The 22,746-nt window shown below is 47.2% G+C and overlaps 46 non-coding genes across 46 annotated transcripts; 6 read left to right on the forward strand and 40 right to left on the reverse strand.

The window, feature by feature from the left end:
- Positions 1 to 366: 366 nt before the first annotated feature.
- Positions 367 to 438, reverse strand: trnaq-cug (transfer RNA glutamine (anticodon CUG)). Its single transcript has one exon. It is a non-coding gene; the product is annotated as a tRNA-Gln (tRNA).
- A 114-nt stretch (positions 439 to 552) lies between these two features.
- On the reverse strand, positions 553 to 624 carry trnaq-uug (transfer RNA glutamine (anticodon UUG)). The gene has a single exon. It is a non-coding gene; the product is annotated as a tRNA-Gln (tRNA).
- A 136-nt stretch (positions 625 to 760) lies between these two features.
- Positions 761 to 833, reverse strand: trnaf-gaa (transfer RNA phenylalanine (anticodon GAA)). The gene has a single exon. It is a non-coding gene; the product is annotated as a tRNA-Phe (tRNA).
- Positions 834 to 929: 96 nt separating this feature from the next.
- Positions 930 to 1,003, reverse strand: trnai-aau (transfer RNA isoleucine (anticodon AAU)). Its single transcript has one exon. It is a non-coding gene; the product is annotated as a tRNA-Ile (tRNA).
- A 97-nt stretch (positions 1,004 to 1,100) lies between these two features.
- trnap-ugg (transfer RNA proline (anticodon UGG)) lies at positions 1,101 to 1,172 on the reverse strand. Its single transcript has one exon. It is a non-coding gene; the product is annotated as a tRNA-Pro (tRNA).
- Positions 1,173 to 1,701: 529 nt separating this feature from the next.
- On the forward strand, positions 1,702 to 1,774 carry trnaa-agc (transfer RNA alanine (anticodon AGC)). The gene has a single exon. It is a non-coding gene; the product is annotated as a tRNA-Ala (tRNA).
- A 154-nt stretch (positions 1,775 to 1,928) lies between these two features.
- trnaq-cug (transfer RNA glutamine (anticodon CUG)) lies at positions 1,929 to 2,000 on the reverse strand. The gene has a single exon. It is a non-coding gene; the product is annotated as a tRNA-Gln (tRNA).
- A 114-nt stretch (positions 2,001 to 2,114) lies between these two features.
- On the reverse strand, positions 2,115 to 2,186 carry trnaq-uug (transfer RNA glutamine (anticodon UUG)). The gene has a single exon. It is a non-coding gene; the product is annotated as a tRNA-Gln (tRNA).
- A 136-nt stretch (positions 2,187 to 2,322) lies between these two features.
- Positions 2,323 to 2,395, reverse strand: trnaf-gaa (transfer RNA phenylalanine (anticodon GAA)). Its single transcript has one exon. It is a non-coding gene; the product is annotated as a tRNA-Phe (tRNA).
- A 96-nt stretch (positions 2,396 to 2,491) lies between these two features.
- Positions 2,492 to 2,565, reverse strand: trnai-aau (transfer RNA isoleucine (anticodon AAU)). Its single transcript has one exon. It is a non-coding gene; the product is annotated as a tRNA-Ile (tRNA).
- Positions 2,566 to 2,662: 97 nt separating this feature from the next.
- On the reverse strand, positions 2,663 to 2,734 carry trnap-ugg (transfer RNA proline (anticodon UGG)). Its single transcript has one exon. It is a non-coding gene; the product is annotated as a tRNA-Pro (tRNA).
- A 10,321-nt stretch (positions 2,735 to 13,055) lies between these two features.
- trnaq-uug (transfer RNA glutamine (anticodon UUG)) lies at positions 13,056 to 13,127 on the reverse strand. Its single transcript has one exon. It is a non-coding gene; the product is annotated as a tRNA-Gln (tRNA).
- A 136-nt stretch (positions 13,128 to 13,263) lies between these two features.
- Positions 13,264 to 13,336, reverse strand: trnaf-gaa (transfer RNA phenylalanine (anticodon GAA)). Its single transcript has one exon. It is a non-coding gene; the product is annotated as a tRNA-Phe (tRNA).
- Positions 13,337 to 13,432: 96 nt separating this feature from the next.
- Positions 13,433 to 13,506, reverse strand: trnai-aau (transfer RNA isoleucine (anticodon AAU)). The gene has a single exon. It is a non-coding gene; the product is annotated as a tRNA-Ile (tRNA).
- Positions 13,507 to 13,603: 97 nt separating this feature from the next.
- On the reverse strand, positions 13,604 to 13,675 carry trnap-ugg (transfer RNA proline (anticodon UGG)). Its single transcript has one exon. It is a non-coding gene; the product is annotated as a tRNA-Pro (tRNA).
- A 751-nt stretch (positions 13,676 to 14,426) lies between these two features.
- trnaq-cug (transfer RNA glutamine (anticodon CUG)) lies at positions 14,427 to 14,498 on the reverse strand. The gene has a single exon. It is a non-coding gene; the product is annotated as a tRNA-Gln (tRNA).
- A 109-nt stretch (positions 14,499 to 14,607) lies between these two features.
- trnaq-uug (transfer RNA glutamine (anticodon UUG)) lies at positions 14,608 to 14,679 on the reverse strand. The gene has a single exon. It is a non-coding gene; the product is annotated as a tRNA-Gln (tRNA).
- A 129-nt stretch (positions 14,680 to 14,808) lies between these two features.
- Positions 14,809 to 14,881, reverse strand: trnaf-gaa (transfer RNA phenylalanine (anticodon GAA)). The gene has a single exon. It is a non-coding gene; the product is annotated as a tRNA-Phe (tRNA).
- A 254-nt stretch (positions 14,882 to 15,135) lies between these two features.
- On the reverse strand, positions 15,136 to 15,207 carry trnap-ugg (transfer RNA proline (anticodon UGG)). The gene has a single exon. It is a non-coding gene; the product is annotated as a tRNA-Pro (tRNA).
- A 529-nt stretch (positions 15,208 to 15,736) lies between these two features.
- On the forward strand, positions 15,737 to 15,809 carry trnaa-agc (transfer RNA alanine (anticodon AGC)). The gene has a single exon. It is a non-coding gene; the product is annotated as a tRNA-Ala (tRNA).
- A 154-nt stretch (positions 15,810 to 15,963) lies between these two features.
- trnaq-cug (transfer RNA glutamine (anticodon CUG)) lies at positions 15,964 to 16,035 on the reverse strand. The gene has a single exon. It is a non-coding gene; the product is annotated as a tRNA-Gln (tRNA).
- A 114-nt stretch (positions 16,036 to 16,149) lies between these two features.
- trnaq-uug (transfer RNA glutamine (anticodon UUG)) lies at positions 16,150 to 16,221 on the reverse strand. The gene has a single exon. It is a non-coding gene; the product is annotated as a tRNA-Gln (tRNA).
- Positions 16,222 to 16,350: 129 nt separating this feature from the next.
- trnaf-gaa (transfer RNA phenylalanine (anticodon GAA)) lies at positions 16,351 to 16,423 on the reverse strand. The gene has a single exon. It is a non-coding gene; the product is annotated as a tRNA-Phe (tRNA).
- Positions 16,424 to 16,519: 96 nt separating this feature from the next.
- On the reverse strand, positions 16,520 to 16,593 carry trnai-aau (transfer RNA isoleucine (anticodon AAU)). The gene has a single exon. It is a non-coding gene; the product is annotated as a tRNA-Ile (tRNA).
- Positions 16,594 to 16,690: 97 nt separating this feature from the next.
- trnap-ugg (transfer RNA proline (anticodon UGG)) lies at positions 16,691 to 16,762 on the reverse strand. Its single transcript has one exon. It is a non-coding gene; the product is annotated as a tRNA-Pro (tRNA).
- A 529-nt stretch (positions 16,763 to 17,291) lies between these two features.
- Positions 17,292 to 17,364, forward strand: trnaa-agc (transfer RNA alanine (anticodon AGC)). The gene has a single exon. It is a non-coding gene; the product is annotated as a tRNA-Ala (tRNA).
- Positions 17,365 to 17,518: 154 nt separating this feature from the next.
- trnaq-cug (transfer RNA glutamine (anticodon CUG)) lies at positions 17,519 to 17,590 on the reverse strand. Its single transcript has one exon. It is a non-coding gene; the product is annotated as a tRNA-Gln (tRNA).
- A 114-nt stretch (positions 17,591 to 17,704) lies between these two features.
- On the reverse strand, positions 17,705 to 17,776 carry trnaq-uug (transfer RNA glutamine (anticodon UUG)). Its single transcript has one exon. It is a non-coding gene; the product is annotated as a tRNA-Gln (tRNA).
- A 129-nt stretch (positions 17,777 to 17,905) lies between these two features.
- On the reverse strand, positions 17,906 to 17,978 carry trnaf-gaa (transfer RNA phenylalanine (anticodon GAA)). The gene has a single exon. It is a non-coding gene; the product is annotated as a tRNA-Phe (tRNA).
- Positions 17,979 to 18,074: 96 nt separating this feature from the next.
- Positions 18,075 to 18,148, reverse strand: trnai-aau (transfer RNA isoleucine (anticodon AAU)). Its single transcript has one exon. It is a non-coding gene; the product is annotated as a tRNA-Ile (tRNA).
- A 97-nt stretch (positions 18,149 to 18,245) lies between these two features.
- On the reverse strand, positions 18,246 to 18,317 carry trnap-ugg (transfer RNA proline (anticodon UGG)). The gene has a single exon. It is a non-coding gene; the product is annotated as a tRNA-Pro (tRNA).
- A 529-nt stretch (positions 18,318 to 18,846) lies between these two features.
- trnaa-agc (transfer RNA alanine (anticodon AGC)) lies at positions 18,847 to 18,919 on the forward strand. The gene has a single exon. It is a non-coding gene; the product is annotated as a tRNA-Ala (tRNA).
- A 152-nt stretch (positions 18,920 to 19,071) lies between these two features.
- Positions 19,072 to 19,143, reverse strand: trnaq-uug (transfer RNA glutamine (anticodon UUG)). Its single transcript has one exon. It is a non-coding gene; the product is annotated as a tRNA-Gln (tRNA).
- Positions 19,144 to 19,279: 136 nt separating this feature from the next.
- trnaf-gaa (transfer RNA phenylalanine (anticodon GAA)) lies at positions 19,280 to 19,352 on the reverse strand. The gene has a single exon. It is a non-coding gene; the product is annotated as a tRNA-Phe (tRNA).
- Positions 19,353 to 19,448: 96 nt separating this feature from the next.
- Positions 19,449 to 19,522, reverse strand: trnai-aau (transfer RNA isoleucine (anticodon AAU)). The gene has a single exon. It is a non-coding gene; the product is annotated as a tRNA-Ile (tRNA).
- Positions 19,523 to 19,619: 97 nt separating this feature from the next.
- Positions 19,620 to 19,691, reverse strand: trnap-ugg (transfer RNA proline (anticodon UGG)). The gene has a single exon. It is a non-coding gene; the product is annotated as a tRNA-Pro (tRNA).
- A 529-nt stretch (positions 19,692 to 20,220) lies between these two features.
- Positions 20,221 to 20,293, forward strand: trnaa-agc (transfer RNA alanine (anticodon AGC)). The gene has a single exon. It is a non-coding gene; the product is annotated as a tRNA-Ala (tRNA).
- Positions 20,294 to 20,445: 152 nt separating this feature from the next.
- trnaq-uug (transfer RNA glutamine (anticodon UUG)) lies at positions 20,446 to 20,517 on the reverse strand. Its single transcript has one exon. It is a non-coding gene; the product is annotated as a tRNA-Gln (tRNA).
- A 129-nt stretch (positions 20,518 to 20,646) lies between these two features.
- Positions 20,647 to 20,719, reverse strand: trnaf-gaa (transfer RNA phenylalanine (anticodon GAA)). The gene has a single exon. It is a non-coding gene; the product is annotated as a tRNA-Phe (tRNA).
- Positions 20,720 to 20,815: 96 nt separating this feature from the next.
- On the reverse strand, positions 20,816 to 20,889 carry trnai-aau (transfer RNA isoleucine (anticodon AAU)). Its single transcript has one exon. It is a non-coding gene; the product is annotated as a tRNA-Ile (tRNA).
- Positions 20,890 to 20,986: 97 nt separating this feature from the next.
- Positions 20,987 to 21,058, reverse strand: trnap-ugg (transfer RNA proline (anticodon UGG)). Its single transcript has one exon. It is a non-coding gene; the product is annotated as a tRNA-Pro (tRNA).
- A 529-nt stretch (positions 21,059 to 21,587) lies between these two features.
- Positions 21,588 to 21,660, forward strand: trnaa-agc (transfer RNA alanine (anticodon AGC)). The gene has a single exon. It is a non-coding gene; the product is annotated as a tRNA-Ala (tRNA).
- A 154-nt stretch (positions 21,661 to 21,814) lies between these two features.
- trnaq-cug (transfer RNA glutamine (anticodon CUG)) lies at positions 21,815 to 21,886 on the reverse strand. The gene has a single exon. It is a non-coding gene; the product is annotated as a tRNA-Gln (tRNA).
- Positions 21,887 to 21,995: 109 nt separating this feature from the next.
- On the reverse strand, positions 21,996 to 22,067 carry trnaq-uug (transfer RNA glutamine (anticodon UUG)). Its single transcript has one exon. It is a non-coding gene; the product is annotated as a tRNA-Gln (tRNA).
- Positions 22,068 to 22,196: 129 nt separating this feature from the next.
- trnaf-gaa (transfer RNA phenylalanine (anticodon GAA)) lies at positions 22,197 to 22,269 on the reverse strand. The gene has a single exon. It is a non-coding gene; the product is annotated as a tRNA-Phe (tRNA).
- A 96-nt stretch (positions 22,270 to 22,365) lies between these two features.
- trnai-aau (transfer RNA isoleucine (anticodon AAU)) lies at positions 22,366 to 22,439 on the reverse strand. The gene has a single exon. It is a non-coding gene; the product is annotated as a tRNA-Ile (tRNA).
- Positions 22,440 to 22,746: the final 307 nt, after the last annotated feature.

Here is a 22,746-nt window from a genome sequence, read left to right on the forward strand (position 1 = left end):
AGGAGAGAAACGTGATTGGTCAAAAGTAAGCCCAGGAGAGAAACGTGATTGGTCAAAAGTAAGCCCAGGAGAGAAACGTGATTGGTCAAAAGTAAGCCCAGGAAAGAAACGCGATTGGCTCATGTGGGCTTACTTTGGGCTTACTTTGGCTCAATCGGTGGGATGCAGTAGGCGCAAGCGAGAGGTAGCGGGATCGATGCCTGCATTCTCCAAGGGCCTCCTGCCCTTTTACGCGCACGTCCCCAAGGAGACAGACTGCGCTTTTTGCGGTGCGAAACGTACCCTCGCAGTTGCGTGAGCCTTTGGGGCCCACTGCTGTCTAAAGGATTTCTCAGAACGTTCCCTGCGCACCTTCGTGGCAAAAGCAGGTCCCACCGAGATTTGAACTCGGATCGCTGGATTCAGAGTCCAGAGTGCTAACCATTACACCATGGAACCTTGACGAGTGAGGCCGCTGCTCAGAGGAAAGCAAAGAAGAAGTCGCTTACGGCTCACCAGCAACAAAAACAAAGTTGAGCCTTTTTTGTTTTTATCTGCCGCAAGAAGGCACGCAGGTTCCACCGAGATTTGAACTCGGATTGCTGGATTCAAAGTCCAGAGTGCTAACCGTTACACCATGGAACCACAAGCGCCTCTTTGACAGCTGACCTGGAGGTAGATAGTGTTGCGGCTATGGGGAACCAGTCAGAGCGAGGGGTTGTATCCCAGTGAGTTTTGGTCACCGGCCACCCTCGACCAAAATACAAAAGAAAGCTGCATCTGCCGAAACCCGGGATTGAACCAGGGACCTTTAGATCTTCAGTCTAACGCTCTCCCAACTGAGCTATTTCGGCCACATCCCCCTAAGGTTTGGTCTGCAGGGGTTTACGTGACACCACCCGTCGCTTTGAGAGAAGAGCAGAGACGAGCTAACAGAGAACAAAAGACGCTGGCCCGTACGGGGATCGAACCCGCGAACTTGGCGTTATTAGCACCACGCTCTAACCAACTGAGCTAACCGGCATGGCTCCTGCCAGACCTCTGCCCAATTTCCCCAAAATTTGCTGACTGCTCGTGGGCCCCTTAGCAGGCAGAAAAGCTTCAGGACCAAGCCTGACCACTGGCTCGTCCGGGATTTGAACCCGGGACCTCTCGCACCCAAAGCGAGAATCATTCCCCTAGACCAACGAGCCACGCTCACGCAGCTGGCGCACCGCCGCCTGCCCTCGAGCGTCGCTCTTCACGTGGCTTTGAATGCAGGGAGCATCCGGAAGTCTGCGCTTGTGGCAAAAAGCACCTCGATTTCTGAGAAACTTGTTTCTGCCCTGCTCTACTCACCCTGTTACGGTCCTCAGGGGTGCAGACTTACTTGACCGCAACAGTCACTTCTGATACAGGATCACAATCTTGTGAAAGCCAAGTGGATCGTTTGTAATAAAGCAACAACAACAAGAAAGCCCAAAAAACAACATTAAAAACACTGAATGAAACAAGCAAGCATTAGAAGAAATGAGTCTAAAAACAAACAAGTTGGCGGCGATCATAATAACCAAAAGCAAAGAAGACAAATAGCAACAACAAAAGAAAGAAAAAATTAACTGCAATGGAAGAAATGACACACCTCGAGACAAGGTCAAAGGCAAAGGAATGAAAGTGGGCCTTTGAATGGATTTCATAATGGTGGTGGACCTAACAGGGAGAAGATTCTGCCTTCTGTGGCCAGGGGAATTAGCTCAAATGGTAGAGCGCTCGCTTAGCATGCGAGAGGTAGCGGGATCGATGCCCGCATTCTCCAAGGGCCTCCTGCCCTTTTACGCGCACGTCCCCAAGGAGACAGACTGCGCTTTTTGCGGTGCGAAACGTACCCTCGCAGTTGCGTGAGCCTTTGGGGCCCACTGCTGTCTAAAGGATTTCTCAGAACGTTCCCTGCGCACCTTCGTGGCAAAAGCAGGTCCCACCGAGATTTGAACTCGGATCGCTGGATTCAGAGTCCAGAGTGCTAACCATTACACCATGGAACCTTGACGAGTGAGGCCGCTGCTCAGAGGAAAGCAAAGAAGAAGTCGCTTACGGCTCACCAGCAACAAAAACAAAGTTGAGCCTTTTTTGTTTTTATCTGCCGCAAGAAGGCACGCAGGTTCCACCGAGATTTGAACTCGGATCGCTGGATTCAAAGTCCAGAGTGCTAACCGTTACACCATGGAACCACGAGCGCCTCTTTGACAGCTGACCTGGAGGTAGATAGTGTTGTGGCTATGGGGAACCAGTCAGAGCGAGGGGTTGTATCCCAGTGAGTTTTGGTCACCGGCCACCCTCGACCAAAAGACAAAAGAAAGCTGCATCTGCCGAAACCCGGGATTGAACCAGGGACCTTTAGATCTTCAGTCTAACGCTCTCCCAACTGAGCTATTTCGGCCACATCCCCCTAAGGTTTGGTCTGCAGGGGTTTACGTGACACCACCCGTCGCTTTGAGAGAAGAGCAGAGACGAGCTAACAGATAACAAAAGACGCTGGCTCGTACGGGGATCGAACCCGCGACCTTGGCGTTATTAGCACCACGCTCTAACCAACTGAGCTAACCGGCCTGGCTCCGGCCAGAAGTCTGCCCAATTTCCCCAAAATTTGCTGACTGCTGGTGGGCCCCTTAGCAGGCAGAAAAGCTTCAGGACCAAGCCTGACCACGGGCTCGTCCGGGATTTGAACCCGGGACCTCTCGCACCCAAAGCGAGAATCATACCCCTAGACCAACGAGCCACGCTCACGCAGCTGGCGCACCGCCGCCTGCCCTCGAGCGTCGCTCTTCACGTGGCTTTGAATGCAGGGAGCATCCGGAAGTCTGCGCTTGTGGCAAAAAGCACCTCGATTTCTGAGAAACTTGTTTCTGCCCTGCTCTACTCACCCTGTTACGGTCCTCAGGGGTGCAGACTTACTTGACCGCAACAGTCACTTCTGATACAGGATCACAATCTTGTGAAAGCCAAGTGGATCGTTTGTAATAAAGCAACAACAACAAGAAAGCCCAAAAAACAACATTAAAAACACTGAATGAAACAAGCAAGCATTAGAAGAAATGAGTCTAAAAACAAACAAGTTGGCGGCGATCATAATAACCAAAAGCAAAGAAGACAAATAGCAACAACAAAAGAAAGAAAAAATTAACTGCAATGGAAGAAATGACACACCTCGAGACAAGGTCAAAGGCAAAGGAATGAAAGTGGGCCTTTGAATGGATTTCATAATGGTGGTGGACCTAACAGGGAGAAGATTCTGCCTTCTGCGGCCAGGGGAATTAGCTCAAATGGTAGAGCGCTCGCTGTGCAAAAGAAGGAGCCCAATCTTTGAGCCCCCCCTCGCAAGCGAAAAAGACGCGAAAACGCAAGTGTGCCGACAAGTTTCCCCTGCAACAATATTCGGGCTATATTCCTGTGCGGTATGGATGAGTTTTAGTTACATGTGAAATACGTCACCCTCGGCGGGCTGGATTCGAACCCGCGGTCTGCGCGACTGAGTCGAAGTCCCGTTCTGAATCAAATGATTCGCGAATCGCGAAACTTGATCCGGTTGGACTGATTCGAAACAGTGAATCATCACGTTGACGCTTTACGTCGTGTTAAAAACACGCCCCATCCCACCTTGTTTTTATTTTTATTTTATTTTTTACAAATCTCGCCCTAGACATAACATTATATTGATTGATATTTATTAATTTGTGTATGTTATTTTTAAAAGGCATATTACATGTTTATGTTTATGGTTAAATACGCGATCCGATTGGAGCGAATCGTCACGTTGACAGTTTCCGTCGTATTAAAACACGCCCCCATCCTCACCTGCTTTTTCCACAAATCGCGCCCTAGACATATCAATATGTTGATTGATATTTATTATTTTGTGAAAATAATTGTTTGGTAAATATGTATAAACATAAATGTATATGATATATGTTTATGGTTAAATAAAACGAATTAAAATGTTGATATGTTAAGTAGTTGATTTTATGTTTTATGTTAATTATGTTTATAATATTTTTAAAAGGCATATTACTTGTTTATGTTTAAATTAATGAATAAAATGTTTTCTCAAAGATTATTATTATTTTTTTTGTATATGTGGGACATGATTTGATGGATATCATTTATCAGATTTAATTTATCTGATCAAAAGACACTTTAAATGTTCAAATGTAAAATGTTTAATTTACATGAACATAATATACATACACATAATATATACAGAAAAGATATAATTTATTGAGGAGGATACAGTATTGAGGGGTATACAGGACAATATGAAAAAGTGGGCCCATGTAATATATTCAAAATATATACAAAAAAGACATATTTATTTTATTTATTGAGGGGTATACATGACAATATGAAGGAGTGGGCCCATGTAATAAAAACAAAATATATACAGGAACGATATTATTTATTGAGGAACATACCAGACAATATGAAAGAGAGGGCCCATGTAATATAAACAAAATATATACATTAAAAGATATTTATTAAGGAAGATTCCGGAAAATGGGAAAGAGTGGGCCCATGTAAAATACAAAATATATACAGAAAATACATTATTTATTGAGGAGGATACCGAACAATGTGAAAGAGTGGGCCCATGTAATATATACAAAATAGATACAGAAAACATTATTTTTTTGAGGAGAATACAGTATTGAGGATGATACTGAACAGTATAAAAGAGTGGGCACATGTAAACAAAATATATACAGAAAAGATTGTCTTTATTGAGGAGGTTTATGTAGCTGCCGCTGTTCTGCCAACCATTCATCGAAAGATTTGCCATTTGAGGCACTCGGGCAAAATGTGGCATTGCCATACCGACTATGGCCAAACTCTTTCGTTTTGGGCTGCCCACATTTGCTGCATTTGTTAAAAGTAACCCCTCGCACATACTTTCTCTTGTGTACTCCACTTTCCTCCTCCAGGGCCCGTCGACGCCTGTTCCTCTGGGTGTAACGGGACACAGGAGCATCAGACGCAGGAGCAGGTGGAGCTGGGCCTGCACTCAATGTTGAAGGACCAGAAGAGGGGATCACCACTGACACAGTCATGTCCGGGTTAAGGACTAGTGTGCCTAACAATGACCCAGGTGCTGAAATGGGCTGCACTACTTCTGATGCTGTGGGGGCAGGTGCAATGGGGCACTGTGTGGTGGTGGTAGCAGCGGGCCGTCGACCTGGCCGCAGGATCGGAGCCTGTCCTTCCCGATTTGGCAGAAGGATAAATGGATGTTTTGGCCCTGATGTTGATGGCGCTTCATCCAATTTTTCCCTCGGCAGAGGAAGCTGCGCATCGGCCACAGCAATTGGGTCAGGTGAAGTCAGTCCCTGAGCGAGGACACTCATTTCCTGATTCTTCTGCCGACGCTGAAACCTGACAATAAATTACTTGTATTATAAATATGTTTTAAGAAGTATTCATTTAATTTGAAGCAAATAATGTGCCTTGCTTACCACTGAATGAGTGTCTTCTGGTTTAGCTCAAACAGCTGGATCATGGTTTCATCCATCAGCCTTCGACAGTTAAGCACCAGCTCTCGGATGTGGTGGTAATCGGTGAGGATTTTAGACCACCTGGGGGTGCAAACTCCAGCCTTCTTGGTCGGCGACTTGTGTAAAGCACACAGCTTGATACAAATTGCCTCAACCAAGCGACTGGTGTTGGGCCACTGTGCTGGACCCCCAGGATGTCCAATCAGACACCGTTTAACACTCTCCACACCCGGTGTGACTCCGGTCCGCTTCGGTGCTTTAAAGCGCCCATGTGTCAGCTGAGGCTGATGTCGAGGCTGATAGTTGACCCGCTGTTTGTCAGAGTCAGGGAGAGCTGTCCACAGCTGGATGACCTCTGTCACCTGCAGGTCAGTGAGGTAAGGAGCCTCACGAAGACCCACTAGGTAACCAGCCAGGTCCTGGACCTTGTCCCACCCAGCGATGCCATCGGGTCCAATGACTGCTCCCTAGTAAATGCAGATTAATATTAATATAAGTGAAATAAAATGGTATTGAAATTAAATAAAGCCCTTTTTTACCTGAAATAAAGTGTTTTACCTGAGCCTCGTTGGAGAGACTACTTCCAGTGTCGGATGGCTGTGACAGCACTGAAGGGGCAGGGGCAAGATGCTGTCCTTCTCCGCCAGATGATGTGGACGGCTCAGCCGGTGATGCCGGGGACTGAGGCAGAGGCAAAGATGAGGGGCTGTTTTTAAGATCACGGCAGGGGTCATCCTCATACAGCACTGGAACTGTGATGTCCTCCGTGATCTCTTCGTCAAACCCCTCATCTTGCAGGTCCTGGTCATCAACTGCCTCCACCAGCCTGTCTTCCTCCTCTGGGTTCTGGAGCACTGGAGTCAGTGTTTTGCCAGTCTGGCTGTAAAGGTACTCCATTCCCAGCAATTCACCTACAAGAATAAAATGGGGAAAAAAGAAAGTGTTCTTAACATTTTGTCTAATACATTAAAGGCTAAATAGATAAAATAGTACAATATATGAATGTGATCTCCCTGTTCATCTATGAATTTTTTTGTTTTGCAAAAATAATTCAAATGATCTATAAAAAAACAAAAACATGAATTAATGAATTTCTTGCCTGTATATGCTCCAGGAGGGCGATAGCGCTCATCCCAGGGCTTCCCGAAGACAGCTTGGCTAAGCCGGTCCACAGCCTCCCTCATGGCACAGCCATATGTCCGGATGGAGGATGCTCCTTTTATGGCGTCTTCCATCCGGTCATCATTCCAACGCATCAAGCCCTCAAGGAGATACGCTTGAAAATGCGCATCACTGGCACTGGTTCCTAAAAATTAAATAAACAAAAAAGTTTTGTACTTCACATGAGGTGCTATGAGGTAACTGGTTACATGTAATAGAGTTACATAATTACAATACAATTACACAACACATGCATGTATATATTTAAGAAAAATATATGTATATATATATTAAATATATTTATATATAATATAAATTATATGAATAATAAATATATACATGTAATTATTTTCAAAATATATACTGTATGTGTGTGTTTTTATTTATACATAATAAATACATATATTACACATATATTATATAAACAACTTTTGAATGTGAGTAATCGCAATTTAAATTACATTAAAAATTATAGCTACTAGTGACTTGTCAGGCAATAAAGCTTTGTTAATGCTTATGACATCAGAAAAGAACTGTAGTATTACTGTAGAGTGTGACATTTATTCATGTGACATTACTTTAAAGTAATGGAAGCAGTTATAGTGCTTATATTTTTGACAAAAAAAAATTAGTAATCCGTATGTATGTAATACCTGGAATAAAACGGTTTAGGTGGAGGTGGAAAGACTCCAAGGAGGTAGAGCCACGGGCACACCTGTAGCAGCACAGCTCCACACCGCCCTTCTTCAGTGTCCCCTTCTTCATGTACAGCGTAAAGTTCTCTGGGTCTTGGATACACGGAACGTGCTTCCGCTGTTCCTTCCATATCTGCTGGATCCGTTCGTGATTCAGCAGAGGAACTCCCAGAGTGTCCTTCCCGTCCGCACTGTCGAACAGATCAATCAGTGACCCGATCAATCTGGTGGTCTCCTCCACCCCCCTGGTCCTCCTCCGGCAGTGCAGTGCCAACTCTCTCCGGGTAATGCGAGCACTGACCGCCCTTTCTGAGATGTGGCCAGTCTTCTTTGCCGCCAGCTCACCCTCCTTTGCACTGCGAAGTGCAGCCACATCCTCTGGATCCCACTGAAAGATGCACGTGGACAGACGGGCCATGAAGATCCCGTAGAGTGGATGAGCCTCTGTCGTGACACCTGCAGCAAATCGCCGCATGAAATGCCAGATGTCGAGGCGCACTTCAAGCTCGACCCACTCCGAGAACATCATCTTCACCTGACACTGGCCATGCTGACTGCAGCAATCTCTGTCCACGTACATCACTTTTGGGGCTGCCTCTCCTGCGTCCCGGTAGCGCTTCATCAGGCCAGCTGCCATGTGGTCCAGTCCATGTCCCTCAGCGGCTGTAAGCACAGAGACGAGGACTTGGCCGTGTTCATTCCCCACATTTGTGCACCAGGCAGCTGTACCTGAAGCAGCACCTGCGAGTTTCTTTGTGACCTATTGGGAAAAATAAAAGGGTGACAAAACTGTATTCATTGTGAATGCACATATATCCATATCTGGCAAATTTCTGGATATAAACAGGACTGTGATACCTTTTTAGTGGAGTCCATCTTGAGAACAGAGCCAAAGACGGATGTTATTTTGGCTTTGACCTCATGCAGTCGCCACAGAACATCTCTGGCGTACACGGCTAAGAGCCACTTAGGCTTAGGTAGGGCAGGTAAAAGGGGAGGCTCAGCAAATACAGGAGGCTGCACAAGGGAGGACCTTGTGAACGGTTCGCAGGCAGTCAGGTACTGCAGAACACGCTGTGTCCATGCCTCACTGTGCTGTTCCGTCAGCTTCTTGTACAGCTGAGTCACACTGTTGCCCAGTGTCCTCTCCCTCATCATCCTCAGCACCCGGTTGTCACATGAGTATCTAAGGAAACAACAATATAATCATGCAAATGCTTTGGTTGTAGAAAAAAACACACAAGATAAAAGTGCCTAATAATGAATGATTGTCATGAATTACCTGTATGTCAGCAAAGCTGGAAACTGACTGCGGTGGCCCATATCCAGCTGCCCTAAGATGTCCTCGGACCAGGCAGGATACTTCTTTTTGCAGCCTTTGCACTCCAGATACTCAGTGGCAAGGTCATACCACCCGTCGATGTCCAAAACCTTGCGCACGGTGCGGTAAAGTCCTGCTGCTGTTAGCCTGTGCTTACCACAGTCTGGGCGAACACAGACAAGAGGAAATAACCACATCTTCAGCGGCATCCACAAGAAAAGGGGCCGACAGAAGAAGAGGTCTGGTGAGGCGGGTGGCTGACTGTTAATTAAAGGGGGCTGAGGAGGATACCACCAAAGCTTCAGCTGGGACACTAGTTCTGGCTTGCCGGTTCGTGGGTTGGCCTTAAATAGTGTGTTCCGGATCCACTCATGCTGGAAAGGTGGAAGATGATCTTTCCAGTGGCCTGGGAGCTCAGCTGGTGGCTGATGATGTGGAGGATCTGGTGTTTTTGCTGTTTCCGCCAATGGAGACGGACCGGCACAGGACTCTGAGTAAACAGTAACAAAAACAATATAAGTATGACCGTTGGATTTGATAGTACTACGCCAGAAAAGCAGCCCACAAGCAGCCTACGAAGCAGTAATTTTGGAGGAGTGTTAATAATCGTTATGCTTATATTTAGGCATAACAGTGAAGAAAATGGTACTAGTGTTAAGAAGCAAAGAACACAGCGTACACTGTATTATGTAAGAAAAATGGAATTAGTACAGTTCTTTGAGAATGAGAATCTGTTGTGATTAAGTAAGGAAAATGAGGTGTGATGAATTCAGTAATGATGCGCACAGACATGAAGCATGCACACATATACAATAAGGAAAAACTGTTCTTCTCATCATAAGAACAATGACTCTCCACCATCCTGTCTGCTCAGGGGGAGCTAAAGAGTGAGTGAGTGAGTGAGTGAGAATAGCAAGCAGTGTGAGAAAGTTATCTAGTGATTGTTTAACAATGGATAAGTTTAGAAACGCAAATAAATACACTGACACCTTTGGACATCCTTAACCTTTTGAAGAAATCCCACTTGAGGCATGATGTGACATAATTCTGTATTGTAAACAAAAATATTAAAAAATTTTGATTTTTATTTTTAATGCTTCCCATTGTATTTTCACAAAACATTCTTATAACATTTGTATTGGTGTCATATGCCACACCTGTATTCAGCTGTGCTTCACATTGTGATGCAGCAAATACCAGCTCCTCATCATCATCTTCAGCAGTGGAAACGGAAGTGCCTGGAGCACAAATGTTACAACTATTACTGTGACCAATACACAGAGACAAGTGTATGTAAGGTGGTGCTTACGTACCTGTAGCGAAAAGCTGTCTTCGGGCCAAAGTTTCTGCTGCTGGAGAAGGTAAAGTAGACTGCACTAATGGATCTGGAAACAGCAAGTGGACAGGTTTGCCATAACAATAAATGAATATGTGTACAATTTCTGTAGGGAAAATGTAATATTCACACTCCTACTCACAGTGTTTAACTGGTGACGCGAGTTTTTTCGCCAGCTGTGAAGGAGACAAATGTTTGCCATGCGCCAACAGCGCTTTCACAGTGGCGGTCCGCTGTACACCAGTTCGGATGGCTGCAGGTGGAGGTGCAGAGGTACTGGAGGCTGCGGCTGGAGGTACAGAGGCACTGGAGGTTGCAGGTGGACGTGCAGGACGTACACTGGTGCCCACAGCAGAAGCCTGCCTTTTCAGGACATATGTCTTGAAAATGGCCATGTTGGTGTTTGGCCTGGCATCGGCCTTAACCAGGTACCTGATGAGGGCTTGGGCCTCCTTGCTTTGGTCCTCATAAACTTCCTTCATGGACCGGCCCTGGAAGTCACCAAACTCCACCATCAAGCAGCCCTGGTCTCCAGATGCTCGGGCTTCTGCTTGCATTTCCTGCTTCCTCTCATACTTCTCCACTTCTTCAGCCATCTCTCTGATATGAGAAGTGTACTGTAGGAAGAGCTGTTTATTTTCGGACAGGGGGGTTGTCTGCGCTGTCTCCTTGGAAATGCTGAGCACCAAATACACTGCGTACCCCAGAGAGTTTTCCAGGAGCCATCTAAATCTCTGGCCCTGGTACTTCCCAAACTGAAGTTTGCAGTGAGCCAGTACTAAAAACTGGTCACTGGGGTCTCCACCGTTTGTGCTGACAAAAGAACGGGCCTCTGCCAGCACCTGCTCCTTGGGTTTGGCCCTTCCCGACTCCATATTTTCAAGGCGCTTCGCCTCCTCCGATGGCGCCATGAGGAGCCGGCACGATGTTGCCGATTGGCGGCGAAAAAAGGGGTAAGCATACATTTTCTGTAATGAAGGTCAGAAAGAGACTATTACCTCTAGCAAACTGAAAGATACCTGTATGTTAAGTGTGTAATGATAATTTACCAAGCTACATGTAAACCATATTACTGTGGTAATAAACATGGACAGGAATCTGATATATGTACAAATATATGTAAAGTCAAATATGAAGTCTGAAATTTCCTTCTAGTAATAATTCTAGGCTCGGAGGAGGTCACTAGTATTATTACCAAATATAAGTAATATATATATAAGCAGAGCTGGGTAGTAACTGATTACATGTTATTTCATCTGAATTACATAATCAGAATCCAAAAATTAAGTACCTGTATTTAGATTAAAAAATATATATATTTTAAAATATTCCGAATCAGACTAAAGTTACTTTTTTTATGCATTATATGATTTTATTTTAATTTAAATTTAATTTTTTTTTACACAATGACATTAAATTATTCCTAACTGATATATACTTCCTAATTCCTCTTTTTGATCTTTTAAATTTCTTTTCTAAAACAGCCTACTGCTTATATTCATAAAAAAAAGTCTTCCAGTTTTGTGGACACTCACACAAAGACCAGTCACTAGTCAGGTGGAGATACAGCATTTGACCACTGATTTACAAAAATCATTTCAGGTTTGCATAAAGTGTTTCAACATTGCATCAACTACTGATAAACACATTCATTTTTATTTGAAAGATCACACTGTAGATATTTTTAACCACCTTCAACAAAGGCTTTTGTCTTTCAAACACATTATCATGCACACATTTTAACTAATATATTTAATTAACATACTTAAATTGAATATTTTAATAATTATCACATTTTCATGTTCATTGGTCCTCTGATGAGGTTATGGTCACAAGACATGCAGGTAAACAAAAAGAATATATATCATTTTTGTGCATTTTTAATTGATTTTAAAATGATTTACTTTAATTTATTATTTTTATGGTTTAATTAATTAGTAGTTTTTTATTTAACTCCCGGCAGTTATTTCACAAACATGTGTTAAATGCACTTAGTGTTGTTAATAACAACAAATACAATCTATTTTCTTATTCTTTTTTTCAAGATTACCCTGTTTAAATCAATGTGATAAACAAGTTAGGTCAAAAGTAATCTAAAAGTAACGTAAAAGTAGTCTGACTAACTTATATTACCTAAAATGTGTAATGTAACTGTTAATGGTTTAAATAACTAACTACAATTTGTCTTGTAACTTGGAATTAGTAACGAATTAACTTACAGTCATTACAGTTACAGTAAGTAAGTTACCCAGCTCTCTGTCTCTCTACATATATAAGTAAATAAATATTTTAATATTAGTATTCTTTTCTTCGCACACAATACACACATAGTAATGTAGGCTAATTAGGACTGTCGATGATTTTAACCTATCTGATCAGTAGCGACATGTTTTGTTCTGTATTTATCATTTAAAAAGTTACAGGTTCGCAAATACTTCAGAAAATGTGTGCTATACATGCATTGGCACGTTCTATTTTCCAAAAATACACACTATTTATGAACAAATAACGATATTAAATTATATTTAAAAATGAAGTACACCTTAGCCTTACCTATTGCAAAGATCGATGACAATAATAAACGGTCGCAGCGATTGGTCAAAAGTGAGCCACGGGAGAGTAACGCGATTGGTCAAAAGTGAGCCACGGGAGAGAAACGCGATTGATCAAAAGTAAGCCCCAGAGAGAAACGCGATTGGTCAAAAGTAAGCCCAGGAGAGAAACGTGATTGGTCAAAAGTAAGCCCAGGAGAGAAACGTGATTGGTCAAAAGTAAGCCCAGGAAAGAAACGCGATTGGCTCATGTGGGCTTACTTTGGGCTTACTTTGGCTCAATCGGTGGGATGCAGTAGGCGCAAGCGAGAGGTAGCGGGATCGATGCCCGCATTCTCCAAAGGGCTCCTGCCCTTTTAACCATTACACCATGGAACCTTGACGAGAGAGGCCGCTGCTCAGAGGAAAGCAAAGAAGAAGTGGCTTACGGCTCACCAGCAACAAAAATAAAGTTGAGCCTTTTTTGTTTTTATCTGCCGCAAGAAGGCACGTAGGTTCCACCGAGATTTGAACTCGGATCGCTGGATTCAAAGTCCAGAGTGCTTACCGTTACACCATGGAACCACGAGCGCCTCTTTGACAGCTGACCTGGAGGTAGATAGTGTTGCGGCTAGGGGGAACCAGTCAGAGCGAGGGGTTGTATCCCAGTGAGTTTTGGTCACTGGCCACCCTCGACCAAAAGACAAAAGATAGCTGCATCTGCCGAAACCCGGGATTGAACCAGGGACCTTTAGATCTTCAGTCTAACGCTCTCCCAACTGAGCTATTTCGGCCACATCCACCTAGGGTTTGGTCTGCAGGGGTTTTAGTGACACCACCCGTCGCTTTGAGAGAAGAGCAGAGACGAGCTAACAGAGAACAAAAGACGTTGGCCCGTACGGGGATCGAACCCGCGACCTTGGCGTTATTAGCACCACGCTCTAACCAACTGAGCTAACCGGCCTGGCTCCGGCCAGACGTCTGCCCAATTTCCCCAAAGTTTGCTGACTGCTCGTGGGCCCCTTAGCAGGCAGAAAAGCTTCAGGACCAAGCCTGACCACGGGCTCGTCCGGGATTTGAACCCGGGACCTCTCGCACCCAAAGCGAGAATCATACCCCTAGACCAACGAGCCACGCTCACGCAGCTGGCGCACCGCCGCCTGCCCTCGAGCGACGCTCTTCACGTGGCTTTGAATGCAGGGAGCATCCGGAAGTCTGCGCTTGTGGCAAAAAGCACCTCGATTTCTGAGAAACTTGTTTCTGCTCTACTCACCCTGTTACGGTCCTCAGGGGTGCAGACTTACTTGACCGCAACAGTCACTTCTGATACAGGATCACAATCTTGTGAAAGCCAAGTGGATCGTTTGTAATAAAGCAACAACAACAAGAAAGCCCAAAAAACAACATTAAAAACACAGAATGAAACAAGCAAGCATTAGAAGAAATGATTCTAAAAACAAACAAGTTGGCGGCGATCATAATAACCAAAAGCAAAGAAGACAAATAGCAACAACAAAAGAAAGAAAAAATTAACTGCAATGGAAGAAATGACACACCTCGAGACAAGGTCAAAGGCAAAGGAATGAAAGTGGGACTTTGAATGGATTCAATAATGGTGGTCGACCTAACAGGGAGAAGATTCTGCCTTCTGCGACCAGGGGAATTAGCTCAAATTGTAGAGCGCTCGCTTAGCATGCGAGAGGTAGCGGGATCGATGCCCGCATTCTCCAAAGGGCTCCTGCCCTTTTACGCGCACGTCCCCAAGGAGACAGACTGCGCTTTTTGCGGTGCGAAACGTACCCTCGCAGTTGCGTGAGCCTTTGGGGCCCACTGCTGTCAAAAGAATTTCTCAGAACGGGCCCTGCGCACATTCGTGGCAAAAGCAGGTCCCACCGAGATTTGAACTCGGATCGCTGGATTCAGAGTCCAGAGTGCTAACCATTACACCATGGAACCTTGACGAGAGAGGCCGCTGCTCAGAGGAAAGCAAAGAAGAAGTGGCTTACGGCTCACCAGCAACAAAAGTTGAGCCTTTTTTGTTTTTATCTGCCGCAAGAAGGAACGTAGGTTCCACCGAGATTTGAACTCGGATCGCTGGATTCAAAGTCCAGAGTGCTAACCGTTACACCATGGAACCACGAGCGCCTCTTTGACAGCTGACCTGGCGGTAGATAGTGTTGCGGCTAGGGGGAACCAGTCAGAGCGAGGGGTTGTATCCCAGTGAGTTTTGGTCACTGGCCACCCTCGACCAAAAGAAAGCTGCATCTGCCGAAACCCGGGATTGAACCAGGGACCTTTAGATCTTCAGTCTAACGCTCTCCCAACTGAGCTATTTCGGCCACATCTCCCTAGGGTTTGGTCTGCAGGGGTTTACGTGACACCACCCGTCGCTTTGAGAGAAGAGCAGAGACGAGCTAACAGAGAACAAAAGACGTTGGCCCGTACGGGGATCGAACCCGCGACCTTGGCGTTATTAGCACCACGCTCTAACCGGCCTGGCTCCGGCCAGACGTCTGCCCAATTTCCCCAAAGTTTGCTGACTGCTCGTGGGCCCCTTAGCAGGCAGAAAAGCTTCAGGACCAAGCCTGACCACGGGCTCGTCCGGGATTTGAACCCGGGACCTCTCGCACCCAAAGCGAGAATCATACCCCTAGACCAACGAGCCACGCTCACGCAGCTGGCGCACCGCCGCCTGCCCTCGAGCGACGCTCTTCACGTGGCTTTGAATGCAGGGAGCATCCGGAAGTCTGCGCTTGTGGCAAAAAGCACCTCGATTTCTGAGAAACTTGTTTCTGCCCTGCTCTACTCACCCTGTTACGGTCCTCAGGGGTGCAGACTTACTTGACCGCAACAGTCACTTCTGATACAGGATCACAATCTTGTGAAAGCCAAGTGGATCGTTTGTAATAAAGCAACAACAACAAGAAAGCCCAAAAAACAACATTAAAAACACTGAATGAAACAAGCAAGCATTAGAAGAAATGAGTCTAAAAACAAACAAGTTGGCGGCGATCATAATAACCAAAAGCAAAGAAGACAAATAGCAACAACAAAAGAAAGAAAAAATTAACTGCAATGGAAGAAATGACACACCTCGAGACAAGGTCAAAGGCAAAGGAATGAAAGTGGGCCTTTGAATGGATTCAATAATGGTGGTGGACCTAACAGGGAGAAGATTCTGCCTTCTGCGGCCAGGGGAATTAGCTCAAATGGTAGAGCGCTCGCTTAGCATGCGAGAGGTAGCGGGATCGATGCCCGCATTCTCCAAAGGGCTCCTTCCCTTTTACGCGCACGTCCCCAAGGAGACAGACTGCGCTCTTTGCGGTGCGAAACGTACCCTCGCAGTTGCGTGAGCCTTTGGGGCCCACTGCTGTCAAAAGAATTTCTCAGAACGGGCCCTGCGCACATTCGTGGCAAAAGCAGGTCCCACCGAGATTTGAACTCGGATCGCTGGATTCAGAGTCCAGAGTGCTAACCATTACACCATGGTACCTTGACGAGAGAGGCCGCTGCTCAGAGGAAAGCAAAGAAGAAGTGGCTTACGGCTCACCAGCAACAAAAATAAAGTTGAGCCTTTTTTGTTTTTATCTGCCGCAAGAAGGCACGTAGGTTCCACCGAGATTTGAACTCGGATCGCTGGATTCAAAGTCCAGAGTGCTAACCGTTACACCATGGAACCACGAGCGCCTCTTTGACAGCTGACCTGGAGGTAGATAGTGTTGCGGCTAGGGGGAACCAGTCAGAGCGAGGGGTTGTATCCCAGTGAGTTTTGGTCACTGGCCACCCTCGACCAAAAGAAAGCTGCATCTGCCGAAACCCGGGATTGAACCAGGGACCTTTAGATCTTCAGTCTAACGCTCTCCCAACTGAGCTATTTCGGCCACATCTCCCTAGGGTGTGGTCTGCAGGGGTTTACGTGACACCACCCGTCGCTTTGAGAGAAGAGCAGAGACGAGCTAACAGAGAACAAAAGACGTTGGCCCGTACGGGGATCGAACCCGCGACCTTGGCGTTATTAGCACCACGCTCTAACCAACTGAGCTAACCGGCCTGGCTCCGGCCAGACGTCTGCCCAATTTCCCCAAAGTTTGCTGACTGCTCGTGGGCCCCTTAGCAGGCAGAAAAGCTTCAGGACCAAGCCTGACCACGGGCTCGTCCGGGATTTGAACCCGGGACCTCTCGCACCCAAAGCGAGAATCATACCCCTAGACCAACGAGCCACGCTCACGCAGCTGGCGCACCGCCGCCTGCCCTCGAGCGACGCTCTTCACGTGGCTTTGAATGCAGGGAGCATCCGGAAGTCTGCGCTTGTGGCAAAAAGCACCTCGATTTCTGAGAAACTTGTTTCTGCCCTGCTCTACTCACCCTGTTACGGTCCTCAGGGGTGCAGACTTACTTGACCGCAACAGTCACTTCTGATACAGGATCACAATCTTGTGAAAGCCAAGTGGATCGTTTGTAATAAAGCAACAACAACAAGAAAGCCCAAAAAACAACATTAAAAACACTGAATGAAACAAGCAAGCATTAGAAGAAATGAGTCTAAAAACAAACAAGTTGGCGGCGATCATAATAACCAAAAGCAAAGAAGACAAATAGCAACAACAAAAGAAAGAAAAAATTAACTGCAATGGAAGAAATGACACACCTCGAGACAAGGTCAAAGGCAAAGGAATGAAAGTGGGCCTTTGAATGGATTCAATAATGGTGGTGGACCTAACAGGGAGAAGATTCTGCCTTCTGCGGCCAGGGGAATTAGCTCAAATGGTAGAGCGCTCGCTTAGCATGCGAGAGGTAGCGGGATCGATGCCCGCATTCTCCAAAGGGCTCCTGCCCTTTTACGCGCACGTCCCCAAGGAGACAGACTGCGCTTTTTGCGGTGCGAAACGTACCCTCGCAGTTGCGTGAGCCTTTGGGGCCCACTGCTGTCAAAAGAATTTCTCAGAACGGGCCCTGCGCACATTCGTGGCAAAAGCAGGTCCCACCGAGATTTGAACTCGGATCGCTGGATTCAGAGTCCAGAGTGCTAACCATTACACCATGGAACCTTGACGAGAGAGGCTGCTGCTCAGAGGAAAGCAAAGAAGAAGTGGCTTACGGCTCACCAGCAACAAAAATAAAGTTGAGCCTTTTTTGTTTTTATCTGCCGCAAGAAGGCACGTAGGTTCCACCGAGATTTGAACTCGGATCGCTGGATTCAAAGTCCAGAGTGCTAACCGTTACACCATGGAACCACGAGCGCCTCTTTGACAGCTGACCTGGCGGTAGATAGTGTTGCGGCTAGGGGGAACCAGTCAGAGCGAGGGGTTGTATCCCAGTGAGTTTTGGTCACTGGCCACCCTCGACCAAAAGAAAGCTGCATCTGCCAAAACCCGGGATTGAACCAGGGACCTTTAGATCTTCAGTCTAACGCTCTCCCAACTGAGCTATTTCGGCCACATCCACCTAGGGTTTGGTCTGCAGGGGTTTACGTGACACCACCCGTCACTTTGAGAGAAGAGCAGAGACGAGCTAACAGAGAACAAAAGACGTTGGCCCGTACGGGGATCGAACCCGCGACCTTGGCGTTATTAGCACCACGCTCTAACCAACTGAGCTAACCGGCCTGGCTCCGGCCAGACGTCTGCCCAATTTCCCCAAAGTTTGCTGACTGCTCGTGGGCCCCTTAGCAGGCAGAAAAGCTTCAGGACCAAGCCTGACCACGGGCTCGTCCGGGATTTGAACCCGGGACCTCTCGCACCCAAAGCGAGAATCATACCCCTAGACCAACGAGCCACGCTCACGCAGCTGGCGCACCGCCGCCTGTCCTCGAGCGACGCTCTTCACGTGGCTTTGAATGCAGGGAGCATCCGGAAGTCTGCGCTTGTGGCAAAAAGCACCTCGATTTCTGAGAAACTTGTTTCTGCCCTGCTCTACTCACCCTGTTACGGTCCTCAGGGGTGCAGACTTACTTGACCGCAACAGTCACTTCTGATACAGGATCACAATCTTGTGAAAGCCAAGTGGATCGTTTGTAATAAAGCAACAACAACAAGAAAGCCCAAAAAACAACATTAAAAACACTGAATGAAACAAGCAAGCATTAGAAGAAATGAGTCTAAAAACAAACAAGTTGGCGGCGATCATAATAACCAAAAGCAAAGAAGACAAATAGCAACAACAAAAGAAAGAAAAAATTAACTGCAATGGAAGAAATGACACACCTCGAGACAAGGTCAAAGGCAAAGGAATGAAAGTGGGCCTTTGAATGGATTCAATAATGGTGGTGGACCTAACAGGGAGAAGATTCTGCCTTCTGCGGCCAGGGGAATTAGCTCAAATGGTAGAGCGCTCGCTTAGCATGCGAGAGGTAGCGGGATCGATGCCCGCATTCTCCAAAGGGCTCCTGCCCTTTTAACCATTACACCATGGAACCTTGACGAGAGAGGCCGCTGCTCAGAGGAAAGCAAAGAAGAAGTGGCTTACGGCTCACCAGCAACAAAAATAAAGTTGAGCCTTTTTTGTTTTTATCTGCCGCAAGAAGGCACGTAGGTTCCACCGAGATTTGAACTCGGATCGCTGGATTCAAAGTCCAGAGTGCTTACCGTTACACCATGGAACCACGAGCGCCTCTTTGACAGCTGACCTGGAGGTAGATAGTGTTGCGGCTAGGGGGAACCAGTCAGAGAGAGGGGTTGTATCCCAGTGAGTTTTGGTCACTGGCCACCCTCGACCAAAAGACAAAAGATAGCTGCATCTGCCGAAACCCGGGATTGAACCAGGGACCTTTAGATCTTCAGTCTAACGCTCTCCCAACTGAGCTACTTGGGCCACATCCACCTAGGGTTTGGTCTGCAGGGGTTTACGTGACACCACCCGTCGCTTTGAGAGAAGAGCAGAGACGAGCTAACAGAGAACAAAAGACGTTGGCCCGTACGGGGATCGAACCCACGACCTTGGCGTTATTAGCACCACGCTCTAACCAACTGAGCTAACCGGCCTGGCTCCGGCCAGACGTCTGCCCAATTTCCCCAAAGTTTGCTGACTGCTCGTGGGCCCCTTAGCAGGCAGAAAAGCTTCAGGACCAAGCCTGACCACGGGCTCGTCCGGGATTTGAACCCGGGACCTCTCGCACCCAAAGCGAGAATCATACCCCTAGACCAACGAGCCACGCTCACGCAGCTGGCGCACCGCCGCCTGTCCTCGAGCGACGCTCTTCACGTGGCTTTGAATGCAGGGAGCATCCGGAAGTCTGCGCTTGTGGCAAAAAGCACCTCGATTTCTGAGAAACTTGTTTCTGCCCTGCTCTACTCACCCTGTTACGGTCCTCAGGGGTGCAGACTTACTTGACCGCAACAGTCACTTCTGATACAGGATCACAATCTTGTGAAAGCCAAGTGGATCGTTTGTAATAAAGCAACAACAACAAGAAAGCCCAAAAAACAACATTAAAAACACTGAATGAAACAAGCAAGCATTAGAAGAAATGAGTCTAAAAACAAACAAGTTGGCGGCGATCATAATAACCAAAAGCAAAGAAGACAAATAGCAACAACAAAAGAAAGAAAAAATTAACTGCAATGGAAGAAATGACACACCTCGAGACAAGGTCAAAGGCAAAGGAATGAAAGTGGGCCTTTGAATGGATTCAATAATGGTGGTGGACCTAACAGGGAGAAGATTCTGCCTTCTGCGGCCAGGGGAATTAGCTCAAATGGTAGAGCGCTCGCTTAGCATGCGAGAGGTAGCGGGATCGATGCCCGCATTCTCCAAAGGGCTCCTGACCTTTTAACCATTACACCATGGAACCTTGACGAGAGAGGCCGCTGCTCAGAGGAAAGCAAAGAAGAAGTGGCTTACGGCTCACCAGCAACAAAAATAAAGTTGAGCCTTTTTTGTTTTTATCTGCCGCAAGAAGGCACGTAGGTTCCACCGAGATTTGAACTCGGATCGCTGGATTCAAAGTCCAGAGTGCTAACCGTTACACCATGGAACCACGAGCGCCTCTTTGACAGCTGACCTGGAGGTAGATAGTGTTGCGGCTAGGGGGAACCAGTCAGAGAGAGGGGTTGTATCCCAGTGAGTTTTGGTCACTGGCCACCCTCGACCAAAAGAAAGCTGCATCTGCCGAAACCAGGGATTGAACCAGGGACCTTTAGATCTTCAGTCTAACGCTCTCCCAACTGAGCTATTTCGGCCACATCCCCCTAGGGTTTGGTCTGCAGGGGTTTACGTGACACCACCCGTCGCTTTGAGAGAAGAGCAGAGACGAGCTAACAGAGAACAAAAGACGTTGGCCCGTACGGGGATCGAACCCGCGACCTTGGCGTTATTAGCACCACGCTCTAACCAACTGAGCTAACCGGCCTGGCTCCGGCCAGACGTCTGCCCAATTTCCCCAAAGTTTGCTGACTGCTCGTGGGCCCCTTAGCAGGCAGAAAAGCTTCAGGACCAAGCCTGACCACGGGCTCGTCCGGGATTTGAACCCGGGACCTCTCGCACCCAAAGCGAGAATCATACCCCTAGACCAACGAGCCACGCTCACGCAGCTGGCGCACCGCCGCCTGCCCTCGAGCGACGCTCTTCACGTGGCTTTGAATGCAGGGAGCATCCGGAAGTCTGCGCTTGTGGCAAAAAGCACCTCGATTTCTGAGAAACTTGTTTCTGCCCTGCTCTACTCACCCTGTTACGGTCCTCAGGGGTGCAGACTTACTTGACCGCAACAGTCACTTCTGATACAGGATCACAATCTTGTGAAAGCCAAGTGGATCGTTTGTAATAAAGCAACAACAACAAGAAAGCCCAAAAAACAACATTAAAAACACTGAATGAAACAAGCAAGCATTAGAAGAAATGAGTCTAAAAACAAACAAGTTGGCGGCGATCATAATAACCAAAAGCAAAGAAGACAAATAGCAACAACAAAAGAAAGAAAAAATTAACTGCAATGGAAGAAATGACACACCTCGAGACAAGGTCAAAGGCAAAGGAATGAAAGTGGGCCTTTGAATGGATTCAATAATGGTGGTGGACCTAACAGGGAGAAGATTCTGCCTTCTGCGGCCAGGGGAATTAGCTCAAATGGTAGAGCGCTCGCTTAGCATGCGAGAGGTAGCGGGATCGATGCCCGCATTCTCCAAAGGGCTCCTGCCCTTTTACGCGCACGTCCCCAAGGAGACAGACTGCGCTTTTTGCGGTGCGAAACGTACCCTCGCAGTTGCGTGAGCCTTTGGGGCCCACTGCTGTCAAAAGAATTTCTCAGAACGGGCCCTGCGCACATTCGTGGCAAAAGCAGGTCCCACCGAGATTTGAACTCGGATCGCTGGATTCAGAGTCCAGAGTGCTAACCATTACACCATGGAACCTTGACGAGAGAGGCCGCTGCTCAGAGGAAAGCAAAGAAGAAGTGGCTTACGGCTCACCAGCAACAAAAGTTGAGCCTTTTTTGTTTTTATCTGCCGCAAGAAGGCACGTAGGTTCCACCGAGATTTGAACTCGGATCGCTGGATTCAAAGTCCAGAGTGCTAACCGTTACACCATGGAACCACGAGCGCCTTTTTGACAGCTGACCTGGCGGTAGATAGTGTTGCGGCTAGGGGGAACCAGTCAGAGCGAGGGGTTGTATCCCAGTGAGTTTTGGTCACTGGCCACCCTCGACCAAAAGAAAGCTGCATCTGCCGAAACCCGGGATTGAACCAGGGACTTTTAGATCTTCAGTCTAACGCTCTCCCAACTGAGCTATTTCGGCCACATCTCCCTAGGGTGTGGTCTGCAGGGGTTTACGTGACACCACCCGTCGCTTTGAGAGAAGAGCAGAGACGAGCTAACAGAGAACAGAAGACGCTGGCCCGTACGGGGATCGAACCCGCGACCTTGGCGTTATTAGCACCACGCTCTAACCAACTGAGCTAACCGGCCTGGCTCCGGCCAGACGTCTGCCCAATTTCCCCAAAATTTGCTGACTGCTGGTGGGCCCCTTAGCAGGCAGAAAAGCTTCAGGACCAAGCCTGACCACGGGCTCGTCCGGGATTTGAACCCGGGACATACCCCTAGACCAACGAGCCACGCTCACGCAGCTGGCGCACCGCCGCCTGCCCTCGAGCGTCGCTCTTCACGTGGCTTTGAATGCAGGGAGCATCCGGAAGTCTGCTCTTGTGGCAAAAAGCACCTCGATTTCTGAGAAACTTGTTTCTGCCCTGCTCTACTCACCCTGTTACGGTCCTCA

This window comes from Garra rufa, unplaced genomic scaffold (genome assembly GCF_049309525.1).
Source record: "Garra rufa unplaced genomic scaffold, GarRuf1.0 hap1_unplaced_002, whole genome shotgun sequence".
Taxonomy (NCBI): domain Eukaryota; kingdom Metazoa; phylum Chordata; class Actinopteri; order Cypriniformes; family Cyprinidae; genus Garra; species Garra rufa.